This window comes from Biomphalaria glabrata, chromosome 6 (genome assembly GCF_947242115.1).
Source record: "Biomphalaria glabrata chromosome 6, xgBioGlab47.1, whole genome shotgun sequence".
Classification (NCBI taxonomy): Eukaryota; Metazoa; Mollusca; class Gastropoda; family Planorbidae; genus Biomphalaria; species Biomphalaria glabrata.
The window spans coordinates 1,085,879-1,101,494 of record NC_074716.1 but is presented as its reverse complement, the minus strand read 5'-3'; the positions used below and the strand labels follow the sequence as shown (position 1 = coordinate 1,101,494).

The 15,616-nt window shown below is 36.7% G+C and overlaps 1 long non-coding RNA gene across 1 annotated transcript in view; it reads left to right on the top strand.

The window, feature by feature from the left end:
• Positions 1 to 14,465: 14,465 nt before the first annotated feature.
• Positions 14,466 to 15,616, top strand: part of LOC129926741 (uncharacterized) — a 41,398-nt gene continuing 40,247 nt past the window's right edge. The window contains exon 1 of the long non-coding RNA XR_008778462.1: positions 14,466 to 14,630. This is a non-coding gene — a long non-coding RNA (uncharacterized LOC129926741). The remainder of the gene's footprint in view (positions 14,631 to 15,616) is intronic.

Below are 15,616 nucleotides of genomic sequence, written 5' to 3'. Positions count from 1 at the left end.
GCTACTAATTATCTAGACTTTGCTATTAAAATTACGTCACTTTTAATGTCGCTTTTAGCGCGCTAAAAAGAATTAAAACATTTTCAATAAATGCTTTTTCGTTGGTTTACAGTACAGATATTACTATTGAGGGAATTAGAAAATGTTTAGGGAGAAATTTTAAGGATTTAAATAATGTAAAACTACTAAATGCTTCCGAAATTCGACGAATTTCATTAAAATGGAACACTACTGATAAGCAATGCATCAGGTAAACTGCCTGATCTCCCTTGGATGGGTCCATAATCCGGTGAAAACTGAGATTCTGAACTTATTTTTTAAAACACCCTGTGTTTACATAACTCTACTTGAAATCATACAGACTGCTTGTTAAATAATAGGCCATAAAAAAAGATAATTCCATCTTCCTCCTATAGATCGCTAGTTCTAAAAGAGTAATTTAATTAACATTTGTCCACCACAAGGCACCAGGGGCGGACTGGGTGTTAAAACCGGTCCGGGCATTTTTTATGCAATCCGGCCCCCAACATGCCATATGAGGGAGATCGAATTATACATCTCCTCAAAATCATTATGCTAAGTTTGATTATCTGACAAATACTGTGTTGAATGTTTCTAATTTCACTCACTAATTGTAGCTTCATGACCTTTTTCCTTTGGGGAGTATAGCATCTTGAGCACATCAAAATAACTGAATCTCATGTTTGTTAGAGCATCCTTTCTTGATGACCACATTGTAGGACAAAACTTTTCAAAGTGTACTAGAGACTTTGCTCTCCATAGTAGATTTAGGACGCCCCCATCTTGCTCTGCTGTGAGCATAAAACACCTACGCATTTTTTTTTACCAAGCCATAGACAGCAGCAACTTCTTGAACACAGCTGACAGAATCATTCAAGATCAAGCTTAAGTTGATGTTAACGCACATTGTGATTAGGGCTAGCCACCATTTAGATAAGCGGGATGAAAGCAAAAAGAATATTATATCTTATCTTATCTTATATAATACAAACGTTACTTCAAAAAAGAAGATGATTACGTCCTACGCGTCATGCATTTAGTCATGCATATTAACAAATGACTTAAATTCTCCCATGTAACTGGTTTTCCAGGCTAGCTCAGGCAACCCATTCCATGCTCTAATAGCACTAGGGAAGAAGGAGTATTTGTAAACAGGGAGCAGCCATCTTGCAAAGAGCGCGTATAATCTTTTTACAATTTAATACGAGTCTTGGTGGCATTCATGCTTCCCTTTCACTGCCCCTACCGGCCCAATTGGGTTTCGGCCCACCGGGCATTTGCCCAAATGCCCATATAGCCAGTCCGCCCCTGCTTGAAGGCATTACACTACCAGCGTTTTAACTCTCTCCCTATATCTCTCTCTCCTAAATCGTTGATTTGACCCCATTGAATTAAATAAATTTTTGGTTTTAGAAAGTAAAACGTGTTTTATATGAAAAGAGCATGCATTCTCCAATAATTCTATACCAAATGCAACATTTTCTGATTACAAACAAAAATAAATGTTATTAAAGTTTAATCATAACATAACAGGGTAGAATGTACCTCCCTAGCCCAGTTCCGAGTCGGCCACTGTCCAATTGGTGTCTACTTCAGATGGCTCCGAGAGAACACGACACACGGTGCCGCCACTGCATGGAAGATGAAGAAACAGTCAACCACATTCTTAAAAAATGTCGCGTTATACATAAAGGGCAATTGGGAGAGGGGTGAGAGAGAGAGGGGGGGGGGGGGGGAAAGAGAGAGAGAGAACTGGTTAATGTGCGACAATAATTCATTCTATCTTTGTACGGGCACAAGGCGACCTTAAAACTCACTTCCCGCTTCCGTTCGCGTGCTCTAAGGGAGTAATCTCAGCACTAATGAGGTTTCTGATACGTCCCTTTTGGAAGCAAACATTTTTACTGATACGTCCGTTTTGAAAGAGACAAAGGGTGTGCCCACATGGATTCCGTGGGAAACTATTCTCAGCCTCAACGTGTCGCTCTGGTGTTAAGGCAGACGAATGGGCCAATTGGAAGGTGAGGCAGAACCGCCATTGGGGTTCCAAATGGAATGAAGGAGAGCATCACATACCGTTCCTTTAAGGGACTTCCAAGGGAGAGAGGATCAGCCTTGTTATCTCTCCCGACTTTAGATTTTAATGTATACAGTATTGGCAGCCGAAATTCCCTCTTGTTTGGAGTTTTTTAAATCAGATCAAATTTGTTTTATTTTAGGTGTAGATGAGTTTCCATGGGCTTAAAGTGTGTCAGCCCAGATTACAATCACAAATGTAGAGTATATTAGCTTTCTAGGACTAAACAAGTCAGAGACAAAGAAGGTACTTTAGTCCATGCATGAGACCATGAGTATGCCTCTGTTTTACAGCTTATCAAATTGCGCACAAAATAAAAAAACAGGAAAAATTTAAACTAGAATAAAATGTAAAATACGTTGTTTTTATACCATTCCTCTATTCCAGTAAGAACTTCATGGAACCTGGACTCGGATCTCAAAATGGCTCTAACGGCTCTACATTTATTTTTTTTTAACCTGAAAAATGATAAGAGTCAAACAAGAGTTTCCCCCCGTGTGGCTATCATCATCAACTTTCCTTTGCGCTCTTCATGGAACATACGGCCTCAGTAAATACACGCCCCTCTCCACGGTCTCTTGCTAATGTTTTCAATGGCTATTTCCTGTCTCCTCGGTTTCATCTAGTACACCACGTCGCCACTTTCTTGTTTGGTCTTCCACTGCGTCTAATGCCCTGGGGGGTTCACTCTAAGGTCTGTCTAGCGCTTGTGTTGGTATCTGTTCTAAAGCTGTGACCAATCCATCCATTAGTGTGGCCAACGAGCTAGTAATTCTTTTCTCAGCGACATACATCAACTGTTAAATTTTTAGGAAAATCGTTTGAGCCGTTTTTGAGATCCGCGTCCAGGTTACACCTTCCACCCTCCGCCCACACTCCAATTTCCAGGTTCCATGAAGTTGTAACCTGAATAGAGGCATTTAAAAAAACATACTTAAAATCTCATGCGCTAATGTATTCATTATATACAGATTTTTCTTTAGAGATGGGTAGACTCAGAGGCTCCCTTAGATCCCGAGATTCTCTCCTTCTCCCTCTTTGTATCTCTCTCTCTCTCTCCTCTCTCAAATTTACATCAAATCAAGGTGATTCACCATTTGTTTGTAAACGCTTATATAATATTTGCAGTTACCTCTAAAATCAATACTCGTAGTCACAAGACAAAGTTGGATATACTAAATTTTATGATTATACTAATCCGGAGAGCTGTCTCAGTCAATCTTACTTGGTTCGTCTTGTTGTGGTATTTCAGAAGTGAAAACACTCAATGAAAATGCGTCTGTGGGTCTCGAATTAGTTACGTAAGGAGGTTTTCAATTTATTCATATTATTTAAACTTGTTTTGTTTGTGAAACACATTCACGCTCGTCTTGTCTTCAATCTCTACTCATCTGCAATGGAGTACACCTTTGATCTGTAGTCTTCAATCTCTAGTCTAGTTTTCAATCTCTAGTCTTTTCTTCAATCTCTAGTCTTGTCTTCAATCTCTAGTCTTTTCTTCAATCTCTAGTCTTGTCTTCAATCTCTAGTCTTTTCTTCAATCTCTAGTCTAGTTTTCAATCTCTAGTCTTTTCTTCAATCTCTAGTCTTGTCTTCAATCTCTAGTCTTTTCTTCAATCTCTAGTCTAGTTTTCAATCTCTAGTCTTTTCTTCAATCTCTAGTCTAGTTTTCAATCTCTAGTCTTTTCTTCAATCTCTAGTCTTGTCTTCAATCTTTAGTCTTTTCTTCAATATCTAGTCTAGTTTTCAATCTCTAGTCTTTTCTTCAATCTCTAATATTTTCTTTAATCTCTAGTCTTTTCTTCAATCTCTAGTCTTGTCTTCAATCTCTAGTCTTTTCTTCAATCTCTAGTCTTGTCTTCAATCTCTAGTCTTTTCTTCAATCTCTAGTCTTTTCTTCAATCTCTAGTCTTTTCTTCAATCTCTAGTCTTGTCTTCAATCTCTAGTCTTGTCTTCAATCTCTAGTCTTGTCTTCAATCTCTAGTCTTTTCTTCAATCTCTAGTATTGTAAACGATTAGTTCATACAAATTGGGCCTCTGGTGAGTTATACTTAAAGATTTCACAGTGTTGACTTTTTTAAATGTAAAAACGGCAAACGTTTTTCCGTTAGCCTTGGGTAAGGAAATTCTTTTAGACATATCACAGTTAAGTAGTCGCATTGTGGAAATTGACCGCTTCTGTGACATAACCTTCATAATGGTCACTTTGTTTAATAATGGTGGCATTATTGTATAGATCGCTGTTTTTACGTTGTCTTTTGTGCTTTTGTAGAATTTGTTGAATATCACAATTCAAACCTATAATTTTTTTTTTTTAAGGGAAGGTGGAATGGAGAGAGAGAGAGAGAGAGGGAGAAAAAAAAAAAAAAAAAAAAGAATTAACAAAAAATTGTTAGGGGAGTTAATCAATGAAAGTTATTGCAATTTGACAATGGTTCATGAGTTTTGTTTCATAACAAATAAATGAACAATCGCTATCAGACTATACATTGTGCGTGTGGTTATATGTATAAGTGTTTATATCTTATTTTATAACAAAAAAAAATACTATTAATTAAGTTGTCTTACACTTAAGTACTTAGTATACCATACAAATTAGTTTGAGTTACTTCTTATGCTGGGTAGGTTTCAAGCTAAAATATTTATTGTATACATTTGCGGCTTTTCTTGTACGACAGGGAAAGTGTGGGATGATTTCTATGGGCTGCCTCTCTTGAATCCAAGACAATATTTAATTATTTTTATTTAGATCTAGAGACTGAAGATTCATAGTAATTTGGGGCGTGGATATGAGGAAGTCTAACACGTGGGGGGCCGTTTTTTTTCAGGTGCTCAGGGCTGCTACACTTAAGTACTTAGTATACCATGCAAATTAGCTTGATTTACTTCTTATGCTGGGTAGGTTTCAAGCTAAACTATTTATTGTATACATTTGCGGCTTTTCTTGTACGACAGGGAAAGTTTGGGATGATTTCTAGACAAAGACTAAGACTAAGACTGCTTTATTGATCCTTACGGAAATTTGTTGTGATTACAAGGACTCGTTTCTCATATAAAGACAACACAACAGAAAAATACACATAAATACAACAGACAAGATAAAGAGTTCATTCAGCGACTACACACAGGTATCTTGATGCATTTCATGTTCCCTGATCAATGAGTGGCGGTGATAGAGTCTGACCGAGTGAGGTACGAAAGAGTTTTTGTACCGCTCCGTTCTTGTTTTGATTGACAGCAGTCGCCCACTTCGCGTCGACCTGGCGTAGTTCTGATGGAGCGGGTGGCCGTTGTGTTCTAAAATTTTTTCGATTTTTCTTACGCACGTTTGTTCAAAAAGTTCCTTTAAATGTGGTAATGTTGTGAGTGTAATTTTTGATGCTTTTTTAATGATGTTTTCTAGACGTTGCAACAGTTTAGATGAGGCGTTGCCTTGCCAACAACTTATTCCGTATGTTAGCAGATTTTGTACTGTCGCGCCGTAAAATGTCTCAAGGATCTTCTTGTTTAATTTAAAACTGTTGAGTTTGTATAGAAAAAAAGTCGCTGGGCTGTTTTCTTTGTCAGAGTTCCAAGGTGTTCTTCCCATGATAGCTTGTTGTTGATGATAACGCCTAGATATTTATATGCCTTTACTTGTTCAATAGATGTAGTGTTTATTTGCAGTTTAAGTAGAGTTAGTTTTTTCTTTCTAAAATCTATTGTAAGTGCTTTAGTTTTTGTTACATTCAGTTCTAGAAAGTTGTCGGTGCACCATTTTGTAAACTCTCCTATCGAGCTTCGATACTGAGTTTCGTCTCCTGAAATAAGACCGACTATGGCAGTATCATCAGCGATCTTAATGAGTTTAACTGAGTCATAGATGCTTCTTATGTCATTAGTGTAAAGAGTGTATAGTACAGGAGAAAGTACACAACCTTGTGGAGCACCCGTACATAGTACTCGAGTTGACGATTTGGTGTTGTTGACTTTAACATACTGGGGCCGTTGGGTTAAAAAGTTTAGAACCCATGCTTGAAAGTAAGGGCTTACCTTTAAGTTACTCAGTTTGTTTATCATTAGATGTGGCTGTATGGTATTGAAAGCCGAGGAGAAATTTACGAAGAGGACTCGTGCATACGTTTTGGGTATATCGAGATGCTTATAAAGCTGGTCCAAAAGCAAAAGAATGGCATCCTCAGTTCCTCTAGCTGCTTTGTATGCAAATTGGTGAGGGTCTAGGCTGTTATTGACTTTTGCTACAAGTTGTTTAAGCATACATTTTTCAAAACATTTCTATGGGTTGCCTAACTTGAAACCAAGACAATATTTAATTATTTTTGTTTAGATCTAGAGATTGAAGATTCATAGTAATTTAAAGCGTGGATATGAGGATGTCTAACACGTGGGGGGCCATTTGTTTCAGGTGCTCAGGGCCCCAAGAGCCCAAAAAAGAGGCAACGCCCAAAAGAGAGGCAAAGAAAAGAGGCAAAAGCCCAAGGATTCCTAGGGTGTACTAAGCTAGACAACTGAAGTTAAAAGCTAAAAAGCTGAGGTTTGCTAAAAAAAAAAAAAAAAAGTTCTAGGTATCTGTTCACTTTAAGACATAATTTTTTTTTGAAAATGTATATGAACAATAAAAAACAATACATTGGACATACTATTGTTTTTTTTCTAAGAATATATATATATATATATATATATATATATATATATATATATATATATATATATATATATATATATATATATATATATATATATATATTTAGACAAAATTATCATTATTTACTTACAATTTCGTTGTACAGATTTTTGTTTTTGACAAAAAAAAATTTGTATATGTTTATGCTTACAGAGAGATTTGAACCTCGTACCTTTGGCTCCAAAAGCCACCATTTAACGGACAAAGCCACACGTCCTATATGATAATTAAAATTTGAGTCTATATAAATTACTTTTAAATAAATTTTCTTTTTGAATGATAAATCTTAATCTTCTTTTTCGGCTATACTTCATAAACATTTTTTTTTTAAATCTGTAACTTTAAATAACTAAGACGTTATAGATTATTCTACAAGAATAAGCAAAACGAAAAAAAAAGGTTTTATGTGTCATATTTTCTTACGGTTGACCTTTAAAATTGTTAGTCTAGTAATACTTATACATATTAAAAATAGATAAACCTTTTTTCCAACAGTTATCTACCTTTGAAGGTTGACCTTTCCGTACATTATTTTCGTAACAGAGTGACATAGAGAACTCTATTGGCATTTTCTAAAGAAAATTTTTGCATTTTTTATAATAAAAAAATATTTGTTTTAGTTTTAGAATTAAATAGGCATAATAATTAGATAAATATTTTACAATTGTATATTATAAAAAATCTAAAACATCCATTATCTACTAATTATTTTTGAAACCTACAATTAAAAGTTATTAAAACTTGTACGTTTTTATAAACAACCAAATATACGTTTTATACGTTCTTTATATATTTTGAAGAACCTAATGTCCATTATTTTGCTAAATATTACTACATAAAGAGTAACCAGTCAACCGTTAGGCTCCCGACACTGAAATCTTGGTTTGATATCTCGACAAAGATATTACAATTTCATAATTGTCCTTAGCTATTCTAAGTCCATCCAAACCCAGTTTTGTATCGTAATTTGGGTAAAAAAAACACTTTCAGACTGGTGCTGGCAACATTGTTCGTTAACGAAGCAGATGATCAGATCATTTTCTACTCTATAGATCGCAAATTCTGAAAGGAAATCCAACTACTTTAATTAATAACCAAACAAAACAAGTCGTGTGTACTTTCGAATGACTGTAGAAGGGCCATTAGTCTTAACTTTTTACAAACATGGAATGTGATTGATTATTTGAATACAAAATAAAGACTGGATCTTTATAAGAGTATACTTTAAAAAAACAAGTTGAAGGGCCAATCATACTTGAAATATACAATTTTCAATACGTTCAAAATACAATATCTCAAATACACTTGTATTTATTACGATCTAACTTCTTGTTCCACAAAGAGATATATAGATATAGTTCGTCCATCGTGGTTCGAGGATGACCACTTTGTCATCCAGGGGGCTGAGGGCTTTGCACTGGGGTTTCATGCCTCCTCTTGTGGCTGGTGAGACCTATGTAAGCCCGGAATGTTCGGCCGCACACTTGGCAGGTTATTCCAGCTGGAGCTAGTGTCGTTTGACTTGCTTTTCTTCTCTGGCGTTTTTCTTCTGCCAGCGTTATTCTTTTTTCCTCAGCAACCTGTGAGCCAGTTTTCACAGCGCGACGCCATGATGCTCTGTCATGTGCCTCTGTCTCCCAGATGGCTGGGTCTATGCTAAACGCCTTCAGAGAAGCTTTGAGGGTGTCCCTGAATGACGTGGACGAATAGCTACAGATATTTTGAAACTACAACGACACTGTTGATAGTGATGTACTGACTGTTTTTGGCACTGATATTATGGCATACAGTTATCGTCTTCTCTGTCATACTTGTATTTTATAAGAGTTAGTTCCCTTAGCGCAGGGGTTCTCAACCTGTGGGTCGCGACCCCTTTGCGGGTCGATTGACGATTTGCCAGGGGGTCGCCTAAGACCATTGAAAATAAGGATTGATTTTGTCTATTCTTCTATTGCTGGGGGGGGGGGGGGTCGCGGCAGAGTGGGGGATGGTAAAAAAAAAGGGGTCGCCGAGCCTAAAAGGTTGAGAGCTGCTGCCTTAGCGGATTAGAAAGTGTGTATCTGTTGTTCGTTCATAGGGCCTAAATATGAGGACAAATCAGGGGCTGGTGACCCGAAGGCAGTTTGTGGCACACTCTGCAGCAGCCTGGCAGAACTGGCGCGCTACTGCTCCCAAACTGTATCAGATATTTCCGTTCCGTTGGACACATCAGCCGACACGCATCAGCCGCTTGGACAGGGGGAAATTGCTGTGTGGGCGACATCGTTCCGACCATAAATTATGCCATGGCGTTCATCTCGATTCTAGGAGATAAACCATAATCGTTACGACTGAAGGAGGCCAACAATTAATATAATATTATCACTGTACTTTCTTTATTTCTACTCATATTTAAGGGTTTATTAACAAACTCTACAACATATCTATCTATATCTATCTATCTATCTATCTATCTATCTATCTATCTATCTATCTATCTATCTATCTATCTATCTATCTATATCTATCTATCTATCTATCTATCTATCTATCTATCTATCTATCTATCTTTATATATCTATCTATCTATCTGTCTGTCTGTCTATCAATCTGTCTGTCTATCTATCTGTCTATCTATCTGTCTGTCTATCTATCTATCTGTCTATATATCTGTCTGTCTGTCTGTCTATCAATATGTCTGTCTATCTATCTGTCTATCTGTGTGTCTGTCTGTCTATCAATTTGTCTGTCTATATATATATATCTATCTGTCTGTCTATCTATCTGTCTGTCTGTCTATCTGTCTATCTGTCTGTCTATCTATCTGTCTATCTATCTATCTGACTATCTATCTATCTGTCTATCAATCTGTCTGTCTATCTATCTGTCTATCTATCTGTCTGTCTATCTATCTATCTGTCTATATATCTGTCTGTCTGTCTGTCTATCAATCTTTCTGTCTATCTATCTGTCTATCTGTGTGTCTGTCTGTCTATCAATTTGTCTGTCTATCTATATATCTATCTGTCTGTCTATCTATCTGTCTGTCTGTCTATCTGTCTATCTGGTTGTCTATCTATCTGTCTGTCTATCTATCTATCTGTCTGTCTATCTATCTGTCTATCTATCTATCTATCTATCTATCTATCTATCTATCTATCTATCTATCTATCTATCTATCTATCTATCTATCTATCTGTCTGTCTATCTATCTTTCTGTCTGTCTGTCTATCAATCTGTCTATCTATTTGTCTGTCTGTCTGTCTATCTGTCTATCTATTTGTCTGTCTGTCTATCAATCTGTCTGTCTATCTATCTGTCTGTCTATATATATGTTTGTGTGTGTGTGTGTGCAGTTAATTGTTTGAAACAATCAAATTAACCTACATATGTCCCTACCATTGTGCCTGCTGATGAGAGACTTTGCTAAACTCTAGAAGACTTGAAAGTAAACCTGTAGTTCACTAGGTACTGGGCTGATAGAGAACTCTGACACTTTCTATTATATAGGCTTGACATCTTTTGTTATGTTTGAAAGGAATGTGAATTATCGACACATTTTAACAAGACATAGGCGGCTTCCTAAGGAGAACATCCATATTGTTAATTTAGAAATACACCAAGTTTTCCAGCTCATACCCAAGTAATAATTTCTTAGGATTAATTAATCAATGGCATATTTTTATGCCCACCATTTTTCTTTCTTGATTATATATATATATTTATGTGTGTGTGTTTGTTTAGTTTTATTTAGAGACTAGTCATTAAGCAAAACGCAACACCACAGTGTTAGAGAATAAGGACTTTAGTAAAACGGATAACTGACCTATAGAAACGCCACAATAATTAAAACAAAAGTTAAAGGTAAGAAACGAGTTAGGAGATGAAGGGATACATTGTAACTCCCCCCCCCCCCCCCAATCCTTATAAGCCGATAACCATTCGGTCCCATTCATTGGCCTCCTTCAGTCGTAGAACAACTATGGTTCCTCTCAGAGCACACTTCCTCATGTGGCTGTGGAGCCCTATTTTGGAGAGACACTCCCGTCTACAGATAGCGCAGGTTAAGGTGGCTTTTGCTTCGGTGGTAGAAGTCAATGCATAGTAATACATAATAGCTTACAATTTTTAATTCAAATATATGAATACTCTGTTTTCCTCATAAAATTGAGACAGTAGTTGCATTGCCCTGCGCCCACAACATGACTACGCCTTTGAAAGTTATATATAAAATAATGACGTATGTGAGAGAAGAATTAGCTTTTAGCGATTTCTATTCAAACCTTTATGAATGTGTCAATAGCACGAACAAATGCACGCTAGGTTTAGCGTTCATGATTAACGTCAGCCCATTTCAGTTTGACTGACGGGTTAAGTAGTTGGTTTAAGGTTATTAAGTAGCTGCGGCCGTGATGACTGCTGAACATTCTAACGGAGACCTATGTCAACATCAGCTGTTTCCTTTCAAATCCACTTTTATTTTTCAGGCGGTTATAAATAAATAAAAGTAACATCTGATCTCGGATTAAAATCTTTCAAATATAAACATATATGCCTATATATATGTGTGTGCGTGTGTGTCGAGTGAAATGAATCACAGAGAGAGAAAAACTAGGAATGCTAAGAACTAACTAAAAATGTATTAAAAAGATGAACTGCGTTTGACAGATATATTGTACTTTATAAAAGTAAACAATTTTGAACTTATTTACATTTGAACTGAATCATTACGAATAAGCAACCCTCCCATTCCACAGTAAACAAAAAACAGAATGAAACAGAAAGAAATGGACGAAACAAGTTTGATACTGCAGAGACCATAGAAGAAAAAAAAACGTGGAATAAGGTTTTAAAAAATGGTTTGGAATAAGGTTTTAAAAAATGGTTTGGAATAAGGTTTTAAAAAATGGTTTGGAATAAGGTTTTAAAAAAAGTGGTATAAAATATTAGAATTTCTAGATATCTTAAGAAGACTATTATTAAAGGTTGAGACAACTTTCTCAATTATTTTTTTAATGTGTCTTTAAACACAGATATAGACGAATTTAAAAAAAAACAACTTTATCCATATTAATGTATCATTATGTCCTGACAACAACTTTATACAGTTCTACAGACTCGTCAAATAAATGATTAGGAAGAGAAAAAATCAGTGAGTCTGTATAACATTCATGCATTTGAAGATCATTCTGGATCAGGTGTGGGAAAATCACAACAAACGGGCCACATGCGGCCCGCAAGAGCATATTCTGAGTCCAGCGGACACGCACATAAATAAATTAGGTGTATTCACAGATTATATCCATAGATATTAAAAAATAAATACATTCAAATATTTATATAGGCCTAATATGTGAAACTTCTGTCAACAGATTATATTGAAGTATTTATTTTATTTTATATTATCGATTGTGATGATGAAGAAGCTAAAGAAAAAATTCTCTGTAATTCTAAAACTTTGAAGAATGAAAATTATTCTAATTGCAAAATATGTCGAAACATTCAGGAGCAGATGTGAATTGCGTTTTTACTCAACCAGAAATAATCTTCGCTGTTTTATTAATCAACGCCGATCGTTGATCATGGAAAAGGAAAAGGGCCAAGATGCCTGTGTGTAGTCGCTGAATGAACTCTTTATGTTGTGTTCTATTTATGTGTAGGTTTCTGTTGTGTTGTCTTTATATGCGAAAAAAGTCCTAGTAAACACAACAAAATTTCCACAAGGATCAATACAGCAGTCTTAGTCTTAGTCTTAAAGCTGTGTCCAAAAGAGTTATATTTGAATATTGATTTATTATTGGATTGGATTGAATTTCATGTTTCTAACTATGGCACTGGACGGCAAAGTATTTTTTTACCAACCTTCGAGGTAAAGCAGTGTGCTTTCTGTACTGTGAACCGATCGCGTTTTTTATAGAGTAGGCCTACATTGTAAACCATCACCAAACAAAGAATTTTTTTTTTCGGATGAAATCTCAAAAATGAAGAAAGAAAAATAAGAAATCAGATTGTTAACTCTTTCTCTCCTAACTAACGATACCAACGAGGACTCCACCAGAATGTGGTAAATAATTACGGGGAGAAAGAGTTAATAAACTGACGAAGCAGAAAACGTTTTTTCACCAAACAACAGAAGTCAGCTTGGGGTTGTTCCACAAGTTTGTCAAGCGAAATCAACCCTTTAAAAACATGCTTGTCAGACACAGGCTAATGTTGTGTCCTGGCAATTTAATGCACCTACAAGCAAGGATTTTTTTTTTGGGTACTCGTTCACATTGTGGGGGCGCGGTGGTCGAATGGTTAAGCGCTTGGCTTCCGAACCTGAGGTCCTGGGTTCGAATCCCGGTGAAGACTGGGATTTTGAATTTCTGGATTTTTAGAGCGCCCCTGAGTCAACCCAACTCTAATGGGTACCTGACTTTAGTTGGAGAAAGTAAAGGCGGTTGGTCGTTGTGCTGGCCACATAACACCCTGCTCGTTAACTGTTGGCCAAAGAAATAGATGACCTTAACATCATCTGCCCCATAGATCGCAAGGTCTGAAAAGGGAAACTTTTACTCGTTCACATTGGACGAAGGTACTGAAGTGCAGGACACAGCACACCTATTTATATCCAACCGGGGAGTAGATACTGGTTTCAGCTCATGGAAGAGTTACTCAGTGTTGAGTCACTCAAACATACAGCCTCAGGTCAGGATACCTTAATTGTTAGCAAAAACTGTGTTGAAAGAGTTGGGTTAACATGAAACAAGACAGCAAGTGTAACAACTGATGGTGCCCGTGATGAGTGATCAAATTATAGAGTAGGCCTACAATCCTGACGATAAACTTTAATCCCTTTAATGTGTTATTCTTCAGGGAAGCCTTTGGACTCGAGACAAAAATATACCTTCTCAACACAATCGTCATTCCAACTGCTACATATGCGTGTGAGACATGGAAGTCATCTGTCAAAATTGAGAAAAGACTAAATGTGGCTCAACAAAGATGGCTGAGACGGATTTTGGGAGTCAGTTACACAGATCGGGTCTCAAACAAGGAAATCTATGCCGAACTGGGAGTCGAACACTTAGGTTGTGACTGAGCGTCGCATGAGGTTTGCGGGACATGTTCTACGTCAAAATGAATTACTCACACCAAGAGTTGCGATAACATGAAAGCTAAAACGAGGAAAGCGCAAACAGGGACGTCCTCGTATTACTTGGCGACACACCTTCATGGAGGACCTCAGAACAGTGGACACCAGGTGGGAGGAGGCTTCAGACATTGCCAGTGACAGATCTTTATGGAGACAGCTTGCCGCCCAATGCGCCGAACGGCGCGGGAGGACCTTAGTCTAAGTAAGTCTTCAGGGAAGTTAGTACAAAGCTGTAGGCCTATAGAATATTAAGTATGTTATTGACCCATAGTGATCACCTTTACCAGGGCTAGGGGCTAGGGTTCGTTATCAAAAGGCAGTTCAGAGAACTATTTGAAGATTTGGAAACTGAACATTCATACACACACTCACGCACCTAGATAATGTTTATAATGTTCCACGTGAAAGTAGAAACAAAACTATCCAGAAATGCGATATCATAAAGCCCAACCCCGACCATTGAAGGAAAAAAAAATGCTAGGTCAAAGTAAAAATATAACTACTATTCCAGTCGTAGCGAAGCACGGATATCAGCTAGTAAATGTATATAAAACCTATATATTACGCACCTTTAATTGCATCAACTAAATTTACCACATTAAGTTTTGATTGCATAAGTTCAACAAAAAGAGAGAATTACATCTAGATCTAGTCATGGTTGACGTTATTGAAAATCCCATTAAGAAAAGTCTAACAACGACAGAAACTCAAACATAAACAGATGAGTCCGGTAAATATTCAATTTAATTCTTGAATTGATCTATAAAGGGATAGGATAGCCTTAGATTCGGAAAAAAAGTGCAGTGGCTAAGGAGACCAGGAATGGCAGAAATCTAGATACATTATAGATCTACTAGTTCCTTCTTGACTTTTTTTCTTTTATATTACAGGCGTTACTTCAAGACTTAAACTCATGGTGTAATATATTTGACACATCTAAAGCAGATTGAGGCTTTAGCGATTTAAGTTCTCTTTTCGCTGTCTGCGCCCTTATTGGGAGAGTTTTGTCCTTTTGGTATTCAATGTAGATCTGTGTCCCGCGACCTTTGTAACAGTTTTGTAGTTATTTCTTTTGGACTTCGGTAGCTTCCGCTACTCTTCGCAGGTCACTGAAGACAAGCTGTGGACACCGTTGTTATACCCTGACTCTCCTATTTTAGAATAGTCTTTGTTCAACGGATGGTCCTTATCGACTTTCTTTAGATCTAGGTACCCACTCAGCGTAGCTTTTAACAATAAGTGTCTACAGTAGTCTACACTATCCACCCCAGCGTGCTTCATAACATATTTATTTATAGAAGAGTCTTGCTATCTCATCTTATCTTATATATTACAGACGTTACTTTAAAAAATTACGCCCTTCTCATTTCATGTGTCAATCTAATCAATGACTTAAACTCTGCTAAGTTGTTGGTTTTCATGGCTGATTCAGGCAACCCATTCCATCCTCTAATGGCACTAGGAAAGAAGGAGCACTTGTATGAATTTGTTCGAGCATATGGAATAAGAAATGTGCCTCTATCTTTGTGTCTTTCTGAGTATTTCATCAGGTTTTCTTTTTCTGTTTGTAAGTTATGGTTTAGCGTTGTATGTATTACTGCTACTTTACTTATTATTCTTCTGTCTTGAAGTGTCTCTACGCTACGTAATTTAACTCATCTGTTGCTCAAATCCAATTGGAATGTTCGTTTGTTATAAATCTCACTCCTCTATTCT